This window comes from Numenius arquata, chromosome 5 (assembly GCF_964106895.1).
Source record: "Numenius arquata chromosome 5, bNumArq3.hap1.1, whole genome shotgun sequence".
Taxonomy (NCBI): domain Eukaryota; kingdom Metazoa; phylum Chordata; class Aves; order Charadriiformes; family Scolopacidae; genus Numenius; species Numenius arquata.
Window position 1 is genome coordinate 49930197 of NC_133580.1, and position 22990 is coordinate 49953186.

A 22990-nucleotide genomic window follows, 5' to 3' on the forward strand; every position below is an offset into this window, starting at 1 on the left:
AGCTTAAAACTCGTGATTTACAGCCATAACTGTTACTTATGCAGCAGAAAATGCCTTCAAAGTTTCTATTATCCTCTGATATATGATGAACTAGACTTTATACAATCATCCAGTAACTATGTCATGACTGCATTTCAAGTAGGGATGGCATTATAGAATACCTAAAAAAAATAAGAAAAAAATCACACTGCTGCGCATACATGCACATGTTATTTTATATATCTACCTATACACATACACACCCACCCATCCCCCTCCAAGCCAGACCTATATATATCAGAACATCTTGATCAGGAATTCAGTCAAACAAACAAGCTCAATTAACTCCACACATAAGGAATATATTCTATGGACATTAGAGTAAAGTTATCTGAAGAGTGTCCTGGTTCCAGCATGGATAGGGTTAATTTTCCCCAGGCTCTGGCAGGGCACATAGGTATTCCATACCATGTGAAGCCATGCTCAGTCTATAGCCCTATAGCCGGGAGCTGGCCAGGAGAGGGTGGGAAGTCACTGCTTGGGATCAACTGTGAGCAGGGGTAGGGTAATCATGCTTGTACGTTCTTCTATCAGCGTTACTGCTGTTGTTTTTCTGTTTCTTTGTTTTTCTGTTAAACTGCCTTTGTCTCAATCCATGAGTTTTGCCTTTTTCTTCCACTTCCCCATGACTGGGGAAAGGGTGAGAGAGCAGGGAGGGTGAGAGAGCGGCTGTATGGTTCTTTGTTGCCAGCTGAGGCTGACACACAACAAGAGTAGACCAAAACATGGACTCTAAGAAGCACAGATACACAGAACTATAGGTAGAGCCTTAGCTTCACATTTGAAAATGAAGTATTTGTGTTCAAACACAAGCATGCAACGATGTAGTACCAGCAAGAAAGGTATCACAATCAGTATATCCTCACTGAAATACTATCTGAAGACAGAATGCATTTTTACAGTAGTGCAATCACTTCAGCTTTAAATTGTGTTCTTCACATTCTATAAATCTTAAAAGAATATTTGGTATTAATGTAATGCCTACTTCAAAGTTAGAGTAACACTGACCTAAGGAAAATGGCACGCACTCCCATCTCCGCCCCAGTGGTCTCTGTTTTGACAGTGCTGCTCTTCTGCAGAATTATGCTCCAATACTGTAACAAACCAGGATGCACTGCCTCTACAGCTCTCACTCCCTTCTGCAGCCCTATACAAGACTTAATGGAACAAGGTAGTTTCTCCCAAAGATTCCTGCCATTATTGCTTCTTCTGCAGCTTCTTTCATACTCTTTAGCTAGAGTTTAGCACATTAACTATGGTTATCTATTGGTTTTGTAGCTCAGGAGTAAGAGCGCTATAAGATAACAACACAAGTATAAACAGACAAAATAAGGTATCTTCTTCTGTTTGACCTTTTCTTTTCATAGCAAAAAATGGCTGGATGCCTTTTAACCTCTCTTTCCTCTCACCCATTTTTAAGTTCCCTTCTAGCATTCCCCCTCCCACCTTCTTTTTTGACCTTGGAAGATTTTTCTTGGTGATGAATGAGCTAGGAGTCACTGAAAACATCAGCTGAAATAGGCATTCAGAAACACCAAATGTTTGTGAAAAAAAGAGTAGCCACAGCGTTCCAGATCTTGATTCAGAACTCAACTTGCTCATTTTTTTCTGATGTCACGCTTTGCTCCAGGTTCATCTTTAATCCAAAACCTTTGCAAACAAGAAAAAAAAAAACCCTCTCATATGGGCAATTTTAGAATTGATTAAAAGTGAATAGTTTGTAAGAGAGTTCTCAGTTGTGGATCTCTTTGCCACATGATATTGTTAGGTTTAACCGGATTAAAGTATGACTGAGTATTCCTGTTATCCATTTAAATGCCCAGAGTTATAAATATTAAAAAAAGATGACAGGAGTCCTGAGAAGATTATAAACTGACATGCTTTTGGGCTTAAGCTAATTTTAATGGGGATTTAGCAGAAAACCCCTCCACAAACAGGTAATTTCATAGTATCTTTCCAACAGTCTTCTTGTGTCTCTTTGTGAAAGCAGCTTATACTCAACCATCTCAGGGGCAGCGATGTCACAGGAGACTTGCTGATTTTATTACCAAATGGCAAGCTTTGTGTATCAAAAAGCGGAATGTCTATGGCTATATCAGGTGTCAGGTGTCACTTAACAGCAGACCATAAGCAAAGGATGTTTGTACAGACAGAAAGTGAAGATATTGGGTAATATCCACCTAGAGTTCTTCTACACAAGTACAGGTTGTTAGAAAATACCTGCAGGAACCAACACGGGAGAAATAGCGTGGGCAGTGAAAGCTGCAGTTAACAATAGGATTGTAATACTTCTGTTTAGCCTACAGTGAGATGTTGTGTTTTGTCAATGAGCCAGAAAGGGTGAGGCCTGAGTCACAAAAATTTATCAGGAAATTAAGGTAGTCTAGACAGGGTAAACAAACTAATTCCATTTGTTCAGGAATCCTGGTAATGGCAGCTTCTGGCTAATCCACAAATACCTGAAACAGGATTGAACTGCATGGGTAGATGCAGGAGATGACTGCAAGGAAGTCAGAAAGCCCAGGTTAGCTTCATATTTTCCTTTCTACCTCAGTCCTGCTGATTTTGATTCTGCTACTTCACACACACTCCTTCAGAAGGGAGGGCATCCCAGCAGGCAGCCTGACAGTAAGAGCACTTCAGAGGCCCAGCCACACATCTCAGAACTCTCTCCGCCAGCCCATTCCCCCACCCCTCCCTCCCCGGGGCTTTGTCTTCAGGCAAGCACATTGGCAACTGCAAGGAAGTCGAGTCAGCCACCAGTGAAGATAACAAGATAACCTCAGAGGAAGGATGACAGCTCAAACAATAGATGGGCATGGAAACACACCAGAGTTTCAAAAAAAAAAAGCCAGGAGAGGAAGCTGTCAGTTACTTTGATTAAGGGTCCTTGCATTCTGGCTACATTAACAGGTAGACACTTTTCCAGGGAAATTTCCTGGTCATTTAAATGCTCTTGTTTCAATGCAGAGTGGGGTTTCCATTTAAATATAAAGGATTAAGACCATGATTTAACAAACAGAAATTCATCAGCTATACCCTACATATATACAAACTCTCAATACAGCTAAAGTACCTGTGAAGTTATGCTTCAGTAACAACCAAGAAATAGCTTTTAAATAGCTACTTCAGGAGATGGTGATAATCTAGATGCAAAACCAGACAACCTATCACAGGTCACAAAAGCATCCCCTGCTTATGGTCTGCTGTTAAGTGGCTCCTGACATCCGATACAGGCATAGACATTCTGCTTTTTGATACACAAAATCTATGGGACAGGATGTTAAACCACAGTGAGAACAACATAGCAGTGCCGGGACTAAAATAATTAAATTTATCCCCTGAGAGCTAAACTGTCTCTAATGATTTTCCCATGATACTAATATTTGCTGCTGATGTTATAAAGAGTGGATTTAGATACAGATCTCATTGTGTGATCGCAGGACAACGAGGATGTATAAAGCATGCAGAAGCCGCTAAAACTTCTTTTCAATCAACTAGACAGGCGCAAAATTCACATCACATTTGTGTTTCTGGGCTTTTGCTGTGAAATATAATGCCTCTGAATAACAAATAGGGAACCAGACTCCTCCTTTATTTCTGTGCACCAAAGTGAGGTCTATTATGAGGCATTTCAACTAAGACCCCTTACATAACTTCGGTGCCAAGGGTAAGCACCAGCTATTTACTCATAATGACTAGAGTCATTTGGGAATAATACAAGTCCAGAAACAGAAGAGATTTTACTTTTCCTGTAGCTGCATTTAATCAACTTGTCTTCCAAGCCGTGGTCCCAAAGCCTTTCACAGTTTTGTTTTATTCACAAGAAAACTGTCACTATTTTTGAAGGCCTGATTAACTCTGTAGTTACTGCTGAGTGCCCCAACTTCCTAATCTTTAGCTCTGGCTGTAATCTTGCCAAATACCTACAAAATATTTAAATAAGCAAAATCATTTTTACACAGAACTTAACATTCCTACTACCTGAAATTATTATTTACTCATTAGATAGCAACATTCAGTGAAGGCCACACTTTATTGCGTTTTTGGGGTTTTTTTTGGATGTCACTACAGAGCTTTCCATCATCCTGCCAAGGAACACTGTTAGACCATCAGATCTTTGGTGCAACAAGGTCTGTTCTCCTTTTATTTTTCTTTGAATGAAGCGTGTCTAGCATAACAGAGTCCAATTCCACGACCAGGGAAAAACAGGCTGGCCAATGATACTGATATTTTTGACAAATTGATCAATCACTTCTTCAAACTGATCAGTATTATAACAGGACTTTAAGGGAAATAAGACATCTTTTACAATGAAAGCAAAGAATAGTTCATAAAGTTGCAAATATACCTGATTTTTTCATTGTGCTAGTATTTACTAGAAGTTTGAAGACGAAAAGAGAGGCTTTATACCATCAAAAATTTAGATTAATAAAGCTGAAAACCTTGCAATTAAGATGAAATTAAATACTTCAATTTATCTCAGATTTTCTTAAGGTCATATTTTCTAATTGAAATTACTTGTCAGCACTGACATGGAAGTTGTGTTATTCCTTCATCAGTTTGAATTTGCAGTTTTCTGCATAGCATTTTTTGGCTGTAAAGTTCAGCCCAGATGTAACAATTGATTAATTTAGCAATGAGAAAGTCCTGACTCATATTTTGACTAATTGCTCAGTTTGCATTAGTCACTGTAATGAGTAGAAAATCTTACTGATATATCCACAGTACAGCTGGCTCCTCTCTGTGTATACCATGGCATACAAAAGGCAGGAAGAGACATACGTGAATATTGTCACAAGGAAGCTTTTTGGTTTTTAACGTCAATGCAAAACACAGTTTCTGTATGTGTCACTGGAAAACTTGGTTGAGAGTTCAAACATGAGGACAAAAAAAAAAAAAAAACGAAAAACACCACCACTTTCTACTGTGAGGGTGACTGAACACTGGAAAATATTTGCTCAGAGACTCTGTGGAGTCTCTATCCCTTGAGAGAATCAAAATTCAGCTTGACATGGCCCTGAGCAACCTGCTCTAGGTGACCTTCCATTGAGCAGGAGGGTGGGACCACACAATCTCAAAAGATGTCTACCAACGTCAGCAGCTCAGTGCTTCTCTTTGGTTCATACATTTCCCTTAGAAGAAAATGTAACAGGTTTCAAATCTCAGGTTTTCCTCACCCAGGGCATTTAATGGTTTATGTTAGACAGCCTTCAGATTACACTGGAACAGATGCTAGATAGCACACTGTCACACTCACAAGTGAACAATTTAACTCTATACCACAGAATCATTATCCTACTCTTTGGTACTTTTATGGCACCCTGATCCTTGCGCTGTTGGCTGCACAGCAATACAGTTTTACTAAAAAGTTTGGAGGGTATTTCCTACCAATGAGTTCTCTAACATGCTACTCTCCCACCTCCCTGTCAGATATTTAAATAGCCAACTAGTATTCAAGATGAGCAGGACAACTAATATTTTCTGCTCACATGAGGATCTTAAAGAGGTGTACCAGTCAGCTACACCCAACAGGATTATTTGAATTTCTAGCTTTGGGAAGCACCTAAGTCTATTTATTTAGCTTGTTTTTTTTTAAAAACACATATAAACCTCATGTACAATTCCATGCTTTCTCACAGTTTCAGTATTTAACACAGTCTTCTATCTCTCACTGAACAAACTGTATTGCTCTATCTCCATTTCTACTAATTTTGCTGTGGTGTTGTGAAGCTTATTGTAGATATGCAAGTATTTCCCACTCAACTGAACAGGGATTTATACACATTCTAAATCTCACTTTAGAGACAAGTTAATAAAAGAAAGGTATAGCAATGTTCAGTATTGCTTTACTGGATCTCACTTAAATAAATGAGGATACCTAATGCTGAAAGTTAGTGGTCAACTTTTCCTTTTCAACAGGCCAGAAGTAACGCGGTTTTTGTAAACATATGGGCATCTTTAATAGTTAATGTAATTATTGTCTCAGCTGCTTAAATTCTTAATAACGGTATTCACGTGTCCTGGTGCACATGAAAAATATGTTCGAGAAAACAGTCTGGGTTATTCCTGCCACAGGCAAAGGCAAACTCATCTGTGGGATTGCTCTGGCTCAAGGACCTGGGTGTACTCGGTGGGTGACGCAAGAGGACGGGGAAGTCCAATGTGTACCTCGGGTGGATTTGATTTCGGATTAAAACAGCCAATTAAACTGTATGATGTTAATTGCTAATTTATTACTATATAACATCGCTACTACAGTTGCTGTGTGTTACATCAATAGCATTACAGTGAATCACCCACATTAATGAAGAATGGATTTTGGTGAAACTGAGCAAAGTGCAATGGTGATGGAATCAGAACTGGCTTCAGCAAATGATGCCCAGCAACTTTCTCGAAATTGACAACTTCAACCCACAGACCATGGGTGTGGACCATACCAGATATACCAGCTGCAAGCCCCAGATGCAACGTGCCACAATTCAACACCACACACCATCTCTCCTGCCCTGAAAGACTGTTACGATGAACGGAGCCCAAAGTTATGGGCTAAATGAACTTAACAGACATTTTAGAGAGATAGCCCATACCCTAAGGGAACGATATCTCTGTGTGTGTGTGTGTATGTATATATATACACACACACATACACACACACACACACATCAAAGGCAGGAAAACTGGTGGTGACAATGAAAAGTGTAAGGCCTGGGCATGACGTTAACTGGTATAGAATAAGGGGTGGATACTGTTCTCGTTTCAGCTGGGAAAGAGTTCATTTTCCTTTCTAGTGATTGCTAGAAAAGGAATGTCAATAATGCACATTATTTTAGTTGTTGTTAGGCTGTGTTTATACTTTTCAAGGACTGTTTTCAGCTTCCCATAGAAGCTGAGAAGGAATATAGGCAGAACAATGGAATTGCCAATGGAATATTCTGTACTACAGACATCATGCTCAGTATATATGGTGGTAGGCCAGGGGGAAAATCAGCTCAGGAAGGTACCATTTTACACAGTGATGAGAGTGACTTGTGTCATTGTTATTATCATTTTCCCTTTCTGCTAATATTATATTAAACCTGTCTTTATCGCAACCCATAAGGGTTTTTTCCTTTCCCTTTCCCCTCCTTTTTTTCCTCTCTTCTCCCTGCCTTTCTGGGGGAAAGGCAGAGAACTGTGCAAGCAAGCGCGTGTTCCTACCTGCCATCTGGGGTTAAACCATGAAAACAGAGTCAGAATGGTCAGAGTTGGAAGGGCCCTTAAAGATCATCAAGTTCCAATCCCCCTGCCATGGGCAGGAACACCTCCCACTACATGAAGTTGCTCAAAGATCACCTCATGGTGAGGGCTCCAGAGCTGGACACAGTACTCCAGGTGGGCGTCTCATGAGGGTGGAGTAGAGGGGCAACGTGCTGTCCATGCTTCTGTTGATGCAGCCCAGGATGTGGTTGGCTTTCTCAGCAAGTGCACATTGCTGGCTCATCTTGAGCTTCTCATCAACCAATTGAGCATGAACATGTAAGTTCATTTCATAAAGCTCAATCTGCCATTTAAATAATTCTACAAATTGCACATAGTCACAGCCATGGCTTCTTTTCTTTACAAAAGGCTTCTTTTCAAAACAAAAGGAAAGTCAGAAGTCACCTAAAGTTTTCTGCTTGGCTGGTTTTTTGAAAGGAGATTGGAAGCTGCAGAGCCATGTAGTCTGGATGGATTTTCTTTCTATCCTGATCTCCCTGTACTGAAAAAAAAAAACAAAACAACAAAACCCAGAAACAAATTAAAAAACCTCACCATAACTCAAGTTACTTCAGCAGACAACATTTATGAGCAAGGTTCACAAGTTAGTAGCTGTGACTATTTTAGTAACAGCTCATGACTAACATTCACTTGAATGCAAGCTCTTGGGATAGTCCTGTCCTCCTCCTATTTCACTTATACGTCTTCCACCACATTACAGATGAAATACAGCCATCAGTTGTTATCCAAGTTTGCATATATTCTGTAAACTCTCTAAAAAGATATTTAGACTTGATCCAACATCAATAAATTTCCATAGAAAGCTGATTAAGAAAAAAAAACCCACACAAAAATGTGAGTAAACCACTTTTGTCACAAACAAAGCTCTGAAAAACGTGGACTTTGCAAATTGGTGCCAATTTCAGCAAAAGTTTTAAAATGAAACACGGTAACATTTAAAAGCATTGGAACAGACCATTAAAAATTACCAGAAGTGAAACACTTCAATTTTTGTTTTGAATTTATTTTTTTATTTCTGATTGTTAGCATTATGGTATGAAGAGGGACACTCAGAATCCCTCTCACCTACCCCTACCATAATGTTTCAATCGATCCCAAATAATTTCTTTTCCTCCTCTGAAAAAAGCATTATCATAAAGACTTCATGCAGGCAGATTACTTCTAATAGGAATGCAGACAAGCTTTCAAACTACAAGATGAGTCACAACATGAAATTCTTTCCACTGCACAACTAAGCGAGCTCCTGGGAAATGGTGTAGGCCTCAAATACGGGGCTGCCTTTCAGTCAGCTCTGCATGCTACTCTTTCCCTCCTTTTTAACTCAGCTCATGGCCTTTTCACATACACTGTCCACTGCAAATTCATTACTAACCTACTTCATAACTGCACCAATGCCAGAAACACAACACCGATGCTGAATACCCATAATACAGGATTGTGTTCCAAAGATCTGAGCAGCTGAAAAACCAAAAACAACCCAAAAGTTACTTTTAAATAAAGACTTTTTAAGTGGCAGGGGTGGGAAAGAAAAGAAACATGGTGGGAAATAGTGGGCTTTTAAGCTCCAAAACATAGATTTCCTCCCTGAGCAAATGCATTCCTGTCACTTGTAAAGAATCAGTGGTAGCATTTTGTGTCGAAGAAGTGATTTGGCCCTGGAGACAGATGTAGATGAACCGAAGGTCAAAGAGGTAAATCTGTTATATTGCACTATCTTTCTTATCACACCATTGCTTGAATTTTTATGTATCTTCTAGAGTTTATGTGCTCAAATGAAGTATTTTGCAGGCCCTTACATGAAAAAAAAAAAATAAACCCAACACAAAAAACCAAACCACAACCCTTTAATAGTTTCCAGAAGACACGTACACACAGCACTGTAAAACTTTCTGCATTCGGAGAATGCAAGAAGAGAGGAGTAAACCCCTTGCTGATACTTGCATTAGCAAAAGCCTATTCCTTGAGTGCCTTTGTCATTTCATGAATAAAACATGGTACAAAAATTATTGGTGTTAAAAATCCACTAAGAAAACTACACTCTTTAGAACTACTGACTGACACCCTGTGCATTCACATACACACAAGTATCCCTCAGCTACAAAGCCTTTTTTTAAGAAAAACAAAACAAAAAACAAACAACAAAACAAACCAGCTCTCAGAGGCAGCTTTCATTTACTTTATCCTTTTACAAAGAGGTCAGTAATCATACTATTTCTGTTCTATTCTCAGTCCAGTCACTTCCGCTTTGAGCATCCATGTCTCATCTTGTAGATTTCACACTCCTAAGTGCATTGTCTATACCTCACTTTATATCAAATTTCAAGAGATTAAGATGCTGGCATTCTCTGGGTAACTTGATAACTTGGTCTGTGCTTGTTCTGAACCACAAATTCCATATTAAAGATAATCCAGCCAGACAAGGCAAAACCCAAATGAAGCCAGTATAACTAGTATTATGAGCTCAAGACAATTATGAAAACTGCACATAACAAAAGGAGCATTCTATTAATAGCACCATCCAGAAAGATACAGTAACCAGGAAAAAGACTGAAGTTTAAATATCCAAATAAAGTTTGACGCAGCAGCAAAGTATCAGCCAAATAAGCAATGAGCAACTAATTTGTTAGCCATGCTTAGACCATCAAAAGGATGACTGATGACAGGCAGCAATGCAAATTGCTTATGCTGAATATCAGAAAGAATAAAACCTTGCAGCTAGACATCCTTAGGTTTTTATTTTTTATTATTTTATACATATCTTTATTAAAGTGACACTTCAAACATTTAGCTGAATTCAGTATTTTTTCTGCTCACTTTGCTGTGAGCATCATAGAAATTCTTCAGAAATTAGTTGCTATATTGGTATCATCTTTCCTCTTCTTTTACTTGCCTAAGAGCTATGACTGAACCTCAAGCACCCAGACAAGTCCCAGATACACAGGAAAAACACTGCTTCATTATTGTGGTTTGTGTCTTATCATACCATCCATTTTTGGTTTAACCGTCACTAACTGGTGACAGAAAGCATTTTAAGAGAAGAAGGAATATTAAGAACTATTTAACACAATAATATTCACTTTAAGAATGGAAATGTACCTTCAAACTCTAGGACTTCAAATAACTTAAGTTTATTGTAGGGAATTAATGTTTTCTTTTCTATTCTTATAATTTGAGTATGTGGAAGTAAACCAGGTTATTGTAACCCCTTTTAGGCCTCTGTCCAAAAATCTTCAAAAAATCTGAATTCATAACATCTCTATGAACTGCAGTGACATACATGCTCTGAATCCTCCACAAGCTATTGTGTCAGGTCAAGGTATCTCTCTTCAGATTGCATAATTCTGCTGACTTTTGACACCTCCATCTGTCATTTATCTCATCTTCCTCTACTTTGGTTATAAATGCTTTATTTGTAACACTAAGGTTAGTGCTCTTCTATCTCTTATAGCCAGCCAGTTCCTGTATCTGGATGTCATTCCTCTCCAGGTAGAGCGAAGACCACTGTAGCCACTTTCAAATCCCTTCAGTGGGTCCACTTTATAACTCGTATTTTGCAGGCCCTTACAGGAAGGAAAAACACAACCAAACACAAAAAAAACCAAACCACAACCCTTTAATGTATCCAGAAGACATGTACACACAGTACTGTAAAACTTTCTGCGGTCAGAGAATGCGAGAGGAGTAAATCCCTTGCTGATATCTATATTAGCAATTAGACAAAAATTTGCATGCCTTTAAGATGCTGGGTTTTTTTCAGCAAGTAGCATCTCAGTGGAGGAACACTGACAACCAGGCGTACTTGATGCTGTTCTGTGCAGCTACTTCCCTACTGAACCATGGCCGGAATCCTGGTCTGATTTTCAGAAATTTTAAGGAAACAATTCTGCCTACTTTGCTGGGAAGCTGGGCTTCCCTGAAATTATGGCATTGCTGCCTGGTGCAGGTCAGATCACAATGGTGGGAGTGATAACTTCCGTAGTAAATGAATCAAACAAAAATTTCTGAGCCAGAAGGAATAAAAGCAACCTCTGAGCTCACATCATTAAGACCCAAATGAAAAGCCTAACCAAGATTTCCTGCAAGTTCAGCAGTTCCCTTAAATCCTTTCATTTAGAAAGAGCAGAGTAAAACCCCAGCCTGCTTCTTTGGATACAGTAGGGAGTTAGGGAGCGATAACATGGACATTGTTTACTTAATGGACTAGGCACAGATACTCTAGGGATAAGGGCATAAATGCAGATAGATTGTTTGAGAGCCTGACAGTCCTAATCCATCAGCCATGACAGAGCTATTGTTAAGCAAATAAATTATTGCAACACACACTGGTAAGGTGAAGTCATGACTTCAGGTTTTCCATCTCTCCTTCCCAGAGCTCAGTATTTGTCTTTATCTGTTTGCTTATGCTGTATTGGATTGCAGGCACCTTGGAGCTGGCACTTCAGGCTGGCCAGAATTACTGCCAGTGTTTCACTATTCTATAAAGATGATTCTTGAATCTCTAGATCAGTGTAAATGTTTGCCTGTCATCGTCACAGCAACAGGGTAAGTTAAATATATACTATACACAGAAGAACTGGAGGTGATGAACTTCAGTGGTGGAATATGCTGTACTTTTATGTGAAAGCCAGCATTATTACTGAGACAAGAATTCATATTTTAGTAGAAACCATATTTTACAAAAAACACCGCAATAAGTGTAAAATCTGATTACAAGTTGCAAGGTACATTAATGTTTTCTATAAACAAACATCCAAGAAGTAAAACACATGCTAATGCAGAAAAAGATTTTACACCCATACCTGTCAAAAACAGATGGAAAGAATCTGAAAAATTCTGAAAAAAATTCAGGCCTTTATGGAAAGCACATACCTTCTAAAAAACCCAATCAGCTGGGATCCAGGATTTCATCTGAGATTTTAGTCCAGTTCTGTTAGGTTATCAGAGCAGAAATGTCTCTCTACTATTTTATGTGTGCAATTGAGATATCTATCTAGAAGGTGGAAGACCGAGTTTTTCCCCAAGGTAAAAAAAATATTAGACACTGTGTTATTCAGTACTATTTTATAAAGTCAGACAGTGGGGCAGTTCCCCTACTACAAACAGGAATAGATACAAGGCCTGAACTTTATGAATGTCACAAATAAGCATTTAAGAACAATACAACAATTTAAGAATATTCCCTTATGGTATTTATATTTTAAAAGTTAGAACACATACATGCATTTTTTGCTTTGTCACTTCTAGAAAGAAGACGGAAATACTGTCAGGGAAAATTACATCCTGCCTTGCCTAAAAGCTACAGTAACTTCTTGCCTCAAGCTGCTTCCCCATCTCCTGCTTCCAATCTGCCTTGTACAAACAAGGTGGAGTCCTGAATTGAAAAATAAATTAAAAAAAATTAACTATTAGAAAAAAAGTAAAAGATTTAACATTTAGAAAAAAGTAGTGCTGAGCTGCTCCTTACTAGAAAGGCAAGAATTTCCAGACTTCATGACCCTAGCGTTATAGCAACATCAGTAAAAAAAAAATAATCTGAAAACTGTACAGAAATACAGTCTTCTGCAGGATTAAAAAAAAAAAAAAAATAAAGTCACTAAGTAGATGAAATGAAATGACCAATGTTTAAGAAACTGACCTATGCTATATATGAACCACTGCTTTCCACCAAACAGAACTGCAATTTACTTCTGCTAAACCTGGCCCATAACACACTGATACGTAACATCAATATTAAATTTGCTGAGCTTTCACATGTAAAAGTATAGATCAGTAATCCCACACCCACTCACAAAGACAATATTTCTCCATTAATTTAAATGGATATTGGATTAAAGTCCAAACTCTTGTGGTATTTAGGTTTCCTCACCGAAATCTTCAGCTCTAATTTTTTCCCCTTGAGAGATTTTTATCAGTCAGAAGCATAGAGGACAAATTATGAGCCCTTCCACATACACATTTTGAGCATAGGCAATTCAACAATAATGCATTATCTTGTATAAAAGCCTAAAGCAGAAACTTTAGCTCATAGAGCATGTAGCTGAATCTTAACCTCAAACATCCAACTCATAACTGCTGCTCTTCAACTTTATGTTAATGCTTTTTCCAGTTAGCACTCTATTACATTTCATGCCTGTAGAAACATTATATTCATATCATTGCACTGTAGCTTTCAGTCACTCTGGTAACTATGCTGCCAATATATCATGTCTGAAAGCAAAGAATGCCTCAAACCACAACACACTAGCTTTGGAAATGGAATTTGAATATCCAAATATATGGCAGATTTTGACTGCTTATGAAATGCAGTAATTTTGAAGGAATAATGTTGTATCTTAAACAAAACAAACCAAAAACCACTACCTTGACAAAGTGACAGATGAATCGGAACTACCCAGCTCCTCAACTCCAACAGAAGCAAAAGACTGAACAGAGCACGCTGTGGAACAACAAAAAATATCATCCTGCTTGTTAGCCCACAATAAGGCTTAAATGTTAATTTTTCTTCTTCAATCTAAATCACTGTTAAGGAATACAAGTATAATCTTAGTATTTCTGCATTTTGCAGGTGCTCATAGAAATAGCATAGGACTGATCTGAATGAGAATAGCTGAGACTTCCTCTTGCTCCTTCATAAAGGCAATCTTAGGGACTGCACATGCATGTCGAGTCACATGCCATGGAACACATTAGATTAGATACAGGGTAGGACCTCTGAAAATACCTGAGCAAACCTTGTGTTTTCTTATCACCTCCTACTCCCCCTGCTTCTGCCACACCACCAGCCACCTCCCCTGTTCACAGTACAGGACATCAGTCAGCAACCCGAATCTGGCACAGGGAGTTGCGGTAAACTGCAGAGATGCTGTGGGGTTGAGTTTAAGACTATGCAGGTGGCAGCACCACAGCAAGGCAGCAGGTCAGAGCAAAAAAAACTTCCTCCAGAAATACCTACTCTGTATCCTTGCATGAATACACACACACGCACAAAAAGACCCCAACGAATTCTGCAGCTAAGTACTTCAGAATGAGCAGAAGGCCAGCGTCTCCTACACCATTTAGGAAGAATATTTGCTTGCATTTTCAAAGATAGCCTGCACAATGTCCTGACCATATTCAGGATTTTAAAAAGCCCAAAACTTCTCTAATAAATCCACAATAAATTTTATATGAACATAGAGCAAAGGTGAAGGATATGTAAAAGTGTGCAGCTGTTTGACATAATGCAGAGAATAGATTTGTAGCAGGATTTAATCTTCTGCAATAAAAATGTTTGTTGAATAAACACGCCTGCTGCATATCACTTTTGGTGACGAAGAGGACTTTTGTGCAAAGTGTATGCAAAGATGCCAGTCTGTTAAGTTATCTTAAAACATCAGGTTCCAAGTATGCAAAAAAAGAAAATTGAGGCAGTTGTAGAAACCAGAGATCTCTTTGCAACTTTTGTCCCATATAGATAATAACAGTAAGTATTGGAACCTTTGTGTTAAGTATAGTTATCGCACCTATTTATGGTTACAGATGGATAGTACACCATAAACTTGTTTAAATTACAAATATTTTAAATGTCTTTCTTCAGGGAAAACTACGTGTACCCTTTCTTTTCCATAGATTTCCACAAGCAGAAGGCTCTTTACCCTAAATAGCACTGTAATAAACATTTGTCATAGCAAAGAAAACGCACTCGATCCATCCTTAGTTTTAACTACCACAGCAGAATATTTGTCATACATGCATTATTTTCCTCATCCTCCATAGGTTTTGGAAGTCAGCTCAAGAATCTGCCCTGTCACGTTTTTCTCAAAAATCAGATTACTGGTTGCTCAGTCATCTATTAAACCCTTCATTGCTTTTGAAGGCATAAAGGTAAATATTAGGTAGTGACTGTTATGAAACTCTAACAAGGCACACAAGGAAATACAGATTTTATAAGGTAACACACAAAGTTTGACTTCCATACTTTACATTCAGAAGTAGGAAATTAAAAAAGATTAACCAATTTTTTCCCTTGCTATCATCCAACTCTATATACCAAGAAACAGATTTTATTACTTTGTTGGTAGAAGATGGTTTTCTTACAATGATAAAAAGGTAACACCATACAAAACTTTGCAAATGCACAAATTGCTACATGACCCAGCACAGATACAGTTCCTAAGAACAGAACCTCAAGGGCCAAGTTGTTTCAAGTATTACAGAGAACGGGAAAAGGATTTAACATGACATATAGCAAGTTCCAATGTATTACTACTAACCTCTTTGAACCTCTTCTATCTAGTGTAAATTATAAATGACTTTTGCACTGATCAGAATGACAATCTGGGAGCTTTATTATATCCCACACAGTTTAGTTTCCCACCTGGAAAATAATTCACTCAATAAGGTATGAAAGGACTTGAAGGAAAAAATAATAATTCAATGCGGGATACCCAGTAAGAAAGCTTTAAGCATAAGGCTATCCATATGTTAAATTTAATAGTCTAGCAGTGTTTCTCCCCAGTTTTAAAACCCCAACAGTAATTCAGTACATAATCTCAAATGACCATGTCAGACTGTATAATCAAATCATGCTAATACAGCACCACATCACAAATGACCATGTCAGACTTCATAACCAAAATTACAGCCCTTTTTTTTCCTTTTGTGTAACAGGAAAGATCCTAAATAAGAAGGGAACACACAGGTCAGCCCGTGTGACATCTATCAATTTGCAGGATTCCACTAAGCAGTCGAAAAATTATCTAATCTAAACCACTGCTGAAGCAGCATAGGGATAGTGAGTCACCTGTTCACTTCTACAATACAGGCCGCTCCCAAACTGGGGCTGCTCCCAGTGGCAGCAACTACTTCTACCGATGAAAAAAAAAAAAAAAAAAAAACCAAAAAAAACCCCCACCACAATCAAAACAAACAAAAAATGCCACAAAAACCCACCAAACAAACAAACCAACACTCACAGGACACAACACACTACACATACTAAACCTCACCTTCAAACAAATAAACGACACCACACTCCACAGATACATCTCAGAAACTAGGTTTTATGGTCAGCCCAGACTGTGGTACCTCATATAAGGAGAATTCAGCTACCTCTTTACACCATTCTGCCCTGTCTTGTAGCACCCAGCGGGGATTGCTGGAGGTGGCTGTGACCAGCACAGGGCAGTTCATGTCCTTCTCCCACACAAGTCACCCTCCCTCCCCCTGCTACTGAAACCCTGCAATTTACACCAAATACATTCCTCCCTTTGCCTCTGTGAAACATATATTTAAGAACTGTTTGAACATACAGCCATTACAAGCTCTACTTCCAGTATCATCACAACCTTAATATAAACACAGAAAAACTGTTTACAGTCAGCTGTTTACACACTATTCGCGCCTGTGTTTGTTAGCAAACCAGCAAACTCCAGCCCCAGGCCAGCCTCGCCCTGGTATTGCCCACACACTCCATCAGCAGGCAACACAGCCTCAACTAAGGGCATTTCACTTAACTTACTACCGATTAATATGAACTTTTAATTAATTATTTGAGTATCGAGGGGAAAAAAAATAATAAACACTTAAGGAAACACCCTTCCTCAGGCTCAACCCTAGTCCAGCGCCTTTGCTGTTCCCTTCTAGTCTTACCTTGCCTTGTTTTCACTGGGAGTTACGCTCAGCCCATGTCCATCCCTTCTGTGAGGCAACCGGCAGCGCAGGGTGTTTGAGTCCACAAATAACCATTTCTACCTGCTGCTCCTGGCTCCTTACTCCTTTCCATCATGCTCCTTGCCTCTTCCTGCTCCAGCACAGGCCATAGCTCCTCAGTGTCCCTCACCCAGCCTGGCTCAGTCCCCTGCAGGCTGCAGTCCCTCAGGGACACCCCTACCTCCAAGGCTGGAGGTCCCGCAGAGCCTCAGTCCCTCACAGTGTCCCTGCTCTGCGGTGAGTCACCTGCAGGACAAAGCCCCCTCAGAGGGAGGCCCCTCCTCTAGCATAGAGCGTATCACCTGCCCTCAAAAAAAAAAAAAAAAAAAAAACCAAAAAAAAAAAAAAAAAAAAAACCAAACCAAACACCCAACCCCCTGAAACCATGACTTTTCACCCATCTACTCCCTGTAGCAGTTAACTGCCCTTTACTACATACACCTGAGCAGCAGCTCACACGCTCCTGTAAAGTTTTGGAGTGAGAGGAGGTGTTCCCACCCCTTTCAGAGGTGCTGGAAGCAGCTGTGACTGGCACAGTAACAGTTTATGGCCTCCTCCTACACTCTTGCAGCTCCCTGCTGCTAACACTGGCATTTATGCCCAAGACACTTTCATACAATCCGGTGTGACATTTTCCCATGTAACATAATGCTCTTTGGGACACTCAGTAAAAGGAATAAATAAGTATTATCACTTATCAGGCAGGGAACAAGAAATGCTGGAAATAGAAGCTAGTTCCAAAATAGCTTCTTTAGACCTGCCAGGGTCCCAAATGCTCTCCCAAACTAATAAATAATAAATAAAATACAAGGGTCAGAGGCCCTTGTATTTTATCCCTCACAGTTCCCTTGGAGGCCCCAAGCAGCGTGATTATGCTGAAACCTCTGAAATGACACTGCAGGACTTCTGCAGGTGAATCTCCTTTCAGTGATTGTGCTGGGGTGGTCACCAGGTATGTGAAGCAACCTCCCACCCACAAAGCATGTGGTCTATCAAGGTAGGGAATGGTGAAGCACAAGAAGTGAAACAGTTCATCCTGCTATACCAAAATACTGTTGGATGTGACTACAGTGCTGTAAAGAGGCTGAGGTAGAAGTAACAAGTTGTGCAGCCATTATTATTTAAATGACAGTGACAGATAGTTGGGTACCTGTATTGAGTGACCGTGGCAAGGTTTTGGTGGCGGTGGGAGATGCAAGGAAGTCTGTGAAAAGAGCTCAGGGGCTGCCTTATGCTGGACACAGCTGGTTTCACAATGGTCCCACCATAGGACACTGCTGAATCTGTCAGCGATGCTGGTGGTGCCCCTGGGAAAAAGCACACAACATTCTGGATGGGTGGAGAAAAAGGGAAAAGAGTGAGGAGCAACAGAGGGAACACCAAGGTCAGAGAAGGTGGAAGAGGGTACTTCCTCTCAGAACAGGTATTTCCCTGCAGCCTGTGGAAGAGCACACAGCAGAGCCAATGGAACTTCCTGAAGGAACTGCTGCCCACGGAAAGTCTCTGCTGGAGCAGATCTTTTCCTGCAAGACTGCAGCTGGGGGATAGTCCATGCTGAAGCAGGAGAAAAGTGTGAGAGAGCAAGAGGAGCTGCTAGTGACTGACCGTTCCCCTCCTTTTCCCTCTTTTCTCTCTGGGTGGGGACTGGAGTGAAGTTGAGCTTGGAAGAGCGGAGGAGAAAGGTGGTGGTTTAATATTTGGTTTTGTTTCTCACTACCCAAATCTAGTTTAACTGGCAACAAATTAAATTAAGTTTCCCCAAGTTGATCCTGTTTTGCCCATAACTGTAAGTGATTAGTGATGTCCCTCTATCTATCTCAACCCATGAGCGTTCTCATCTAATTTTCTCCTCGGCTCTGCTGAGGAGAGGAGCATAAGTGAGCAGCTGGGTAGGAATTTGGCCCTTAAGCGCAGTTATCGCACCACAAGAGGACTTGAGATCTCATCTGCAACAAGAGGAGTCCATAACAGGACAACTAGTTAAAAAAAAAAAAAAAAAGGCTTTTAAGAACACAAAGCACAGTGCTAAGCTGATGATATGTTGTCCAGTCAACAGACAGAAAATGTTCCTTGCATGAATTAAATAGCTATTTGTATTTAAATCTATAAAGCACATCTATTTTATGCAATTCTAAATATAAAAAAGCATTACAGCTAATCTGTTCAATTTATAGCACCTAGATAGCTTTTCGTGCTCCTGTTGTCTGGACTATTAAAATATATAACTGTAATAAAATAATATCTATGAGGGTTAATATTCACAACAGAAATACCATTACATCACAACTTGAGAGCAGAAAACATATTGAAATTACATTATATTTAAATGCTCCCCCCTCAGAAATTAAATTTGGTCTTATTAATAAATAAGAGAAGCAAAATCAAACAGAGAAAAAATGTTTGCTTAGACTTCTCTGCAGGGAGCAGATGTATAATGCGAGAGAAAATATGGTCCAGTGGATGGGACTAATACTGATCTTAGAAAATGTGAGTTTAAGTCTCTTATGAGCCCATTCAGTGATTTTGTGGAAGTCCTATAGGTCTGAGTTATTCCCTTAACTGAGGATCATAAGAGAGGGACCTATTCAGTCAGGGCACCTCTGCTCTCAGCCAATATGGAAAAGCACCAGATGATATGTCACTGCCATGGGCACAAGCGACAAGGTTAATGTTGTGGGGGCTGCAGTGGTGCTCTGTGTGGGAGGAAGCCATGAGCTGCCTTGTGATGGTCACAACTGCTGGGGCAGGATCATCCCTGATGGACCGCAGCCATGGGTGATCCATGCAGTGACATCCCCTGCGGGTCTGTGGACATCAGTGTCACAGCATGGACACTAAGCAACAGTGCAACAGGAAAACCAGTAAGTGGCAAAGAGTGCCTCAAAGAGAGAGTCATACATGTCCTCTGCCTTTTGTGTCATACCTCAATGGAAGAATTTGGGTGGACTGAGTATAACTTGCAGGAAAACTAAGGAAATCTGAGATTCAGGAGTTGCAAGGATATGTGTCTGTCTTAGTTTTTCTTTAAAAGTGTGTGTCCTCCTTCTTCTCAATGCTGGAATCAGTGATCGGATGTTTGTGTCAATTAGCAATAAATAAAGTAAGATTCTATTACTTGAGACTGTGCAGCCTGCAGCAGTAACCCCCAAAAGAGGCCTGGGTTAATTCATTATCTGCCAGTACTGCACAGTAAAAGCAATGGGGAAAGCATATGAAAAGTGAGGCAGATTGGAAGTGTCCCAGTAACAAACTTCTCCATCAAATCACCAATGTTACTATTTAAGGAAGGGCAGTGAGAACCCAATTCCGCTGGCTCAGCCTCTCTCCATAGAACAGAACAGAGCAATTTAATGTCTTTCACCACTTCTCTAGAAAATTACTGAATCCAGGTGGTTTTGTCCTGTAATGAACATGTGAATGTGCCCAAAACTATTGTTTTTTTCCCAGCACCCAAGACTGACAATTGTCTCAGAGTCTTTTGTTGGAGTGGGGAGAAGAGTATGGAAGCTAGGACAGAGAGAGCAATGAGTCAGGAAACAAGACTCAAATCATCAGGTGGCAGGGCCTCATCTACTGGAAGGAGTCCTGATGTTTTATTGATATAAAGTAAACTACTGGTTTACTGGCCTTTCCCACAAACCTTACAGACAAAGAAAAAGCCTGTCTCAATCCACCCATAAAGAAGAGCGTGCTGTGCTCAGCAGTCTGTGGTCATCTAAAAGTCTTTATAGAAAGGACTCTTGTCCCCCGCTGCTTTGCAGAATACTTAGCAAGGAGCCACAGCAGGCTGCCAGCATCTGAGACAAAATACTGTCTGAAAGACAGGCAGTGCTGAAAGAAATCTTTTCCTTGTCTTCCAAATTACTGTGCCTCTGTCAGCACTTGTCCATAGCCAAGAAAGAATCCTACCCAATTTTTTGTTCAATTTTGGTGTTGCCTAGGAATGAGGGCTATCTGCCCAAGAAATGAAGCAGCTGGCCTGGTGAAAGCAGTAAAGGGCACTGACCATGAGCATAGCCCTTAGCTCTTTGTCCCTGGACCCCATGCTTTTCTAATAATTGTCTCCAAGCCACAAGCTCTGGGCTCTGTCAGACCTTGATCTCTGCTGGTGCTGGCTTTAGAGAATGTCCAAAACTGGTTTGAAAAAGTTCTCAGACATATACCTTTACTGAATACATAAACCATGCCAAAATACTGCTTCTCCTAGAACTCCTCTGTTTCCAGACAGGAGGGATGGAACCCTGAGTCTTCTGAGACTGGAAGACTGCTCTCATTTTACAAAAGCTTGAAGTAATTTGTTTTGGAGGTTTAAGAAAAGTCACTCAGCTTCTCTCCCTTATAGCTGCTCAAAAGAATTTACAGTGAGAGGGTAGATTATAATTATCCAATCTTTGGTTATTTGCTTACCCAACCCAGTTTTGTGAGGAAGGCAAGGAAAGAGCAGAGCAAACCTTGGATTCAATCAAATCTAATGGTCTTTCATGTAACATAGTTTTATATATTATGTATTCTTGAAACCTCTACACACATTTTCATGTCTTATTTCTGAGACTGCCTAAGAGGAAATGAAACTTCAAGCAAGCCAATTTGTACTTTGTTCTTTGTACTTAGTTAGCAGTGTTAGAAGTGGGGTACTAAGCTGAGGCCAGGGCTTAAAGGTGAGGGAAGCACTCTCACTGGAAGTCAGAGAGGTTTAGAGGTCCTATGGCTCAGCTATTTGTTGGACATACATTCCTATTCTCACCAAATTAGTCGGTGTTAGGAAGACTTTTCTGTCCCATCTGGATGTGCCCTTGTCATTAGAAAAATCACCCCAGGTTGCTCCAGTCCTGGATGAAAATCATACATTACTAATTACAACAATCTGATTTCAGATTTTCATATCAGTAAAGAGATACCTGAATCTCTCCTCTCCTTCCCATTTGATGACACATCGTTCCTTCTTTCAACTTCTGCTCACTTGGAATAGATTCTGGGCAGTGTGAAAATCATACTTTTTTTTGCTTTGAATCTCTTTGAATCTCTGTTGTTTTGTGGTTTTTTTTCTTTGAAACTTTGTTTTTATAAGATAGACTGAAAAACAAATAAAGTGCAATACAGGACAGAAGTAAGAACAAAACACTCAAATAATCTTTCATTGTCTTTTTTTTTTTTTGCACTAAACTAAGATGAGAGGATAGCAGAGGACCCTGAAATACAAAGATACATAGGATGTGACTCTCTGTGTGCAAGTGTGTATCACAGAGTTAGGAGACTCATTTAAAAATACATTTGAAAAAGTTCTCCAAATCAGGACTAGATTCAGAAGCATTATAATATTTCAATATTAATATTTCTAGGTAGACATAGGTAGCAAGATACTAAGAAATCTGCAGGTTTTGTTCTTTTTCCTGTTTTCAAGAGAATACTAAAGCCAAATTTTCAATTTTGAGAATTTAGGTCAGTACAAAAGTGTATTAATTTCTGTTTCTGCTTGCATTAAATAATGCAAAATCTCAGTCTTTCTGCCCTTTATCTGTGTGTAAAACACAGAGATGGTGTTATTGCACTGTAAAGACGCTGTAAGCTATGAAACAAAGCAGGTGATTATAGAATCATAGAATCATGGAATCATCCAGGTTGGAAGAGATCTTTAAGATCATCAAGTCCAGCCATTAACCTAGCACTGCCAAAACCACCACTAAACCATGTTCCTAAGCACCACATCTACATGTCTTTTAAATACCTCTAGGGATGGTGACTCAACCACTTCCCTGGGCAGCCTGTTCCAATGGTTAATAACCCTTTCTGTAAAGAAATTTTTCCTAATATCCATCCCTGGATATTTTTCCTAATATCCACCACTTGTGACCAGTGGCCAACTGGATTTAACTCTATTCACCACCACTCTTTGGGCCCAGCCACCCAGACAGTTTTTTACCCAGCAAAGAGTACTCCCATCCAAGCCATGGGCAGCCAGTTTCTCCAGGACAATGCTGTGGGAAACCGTGTCAAAGACTTT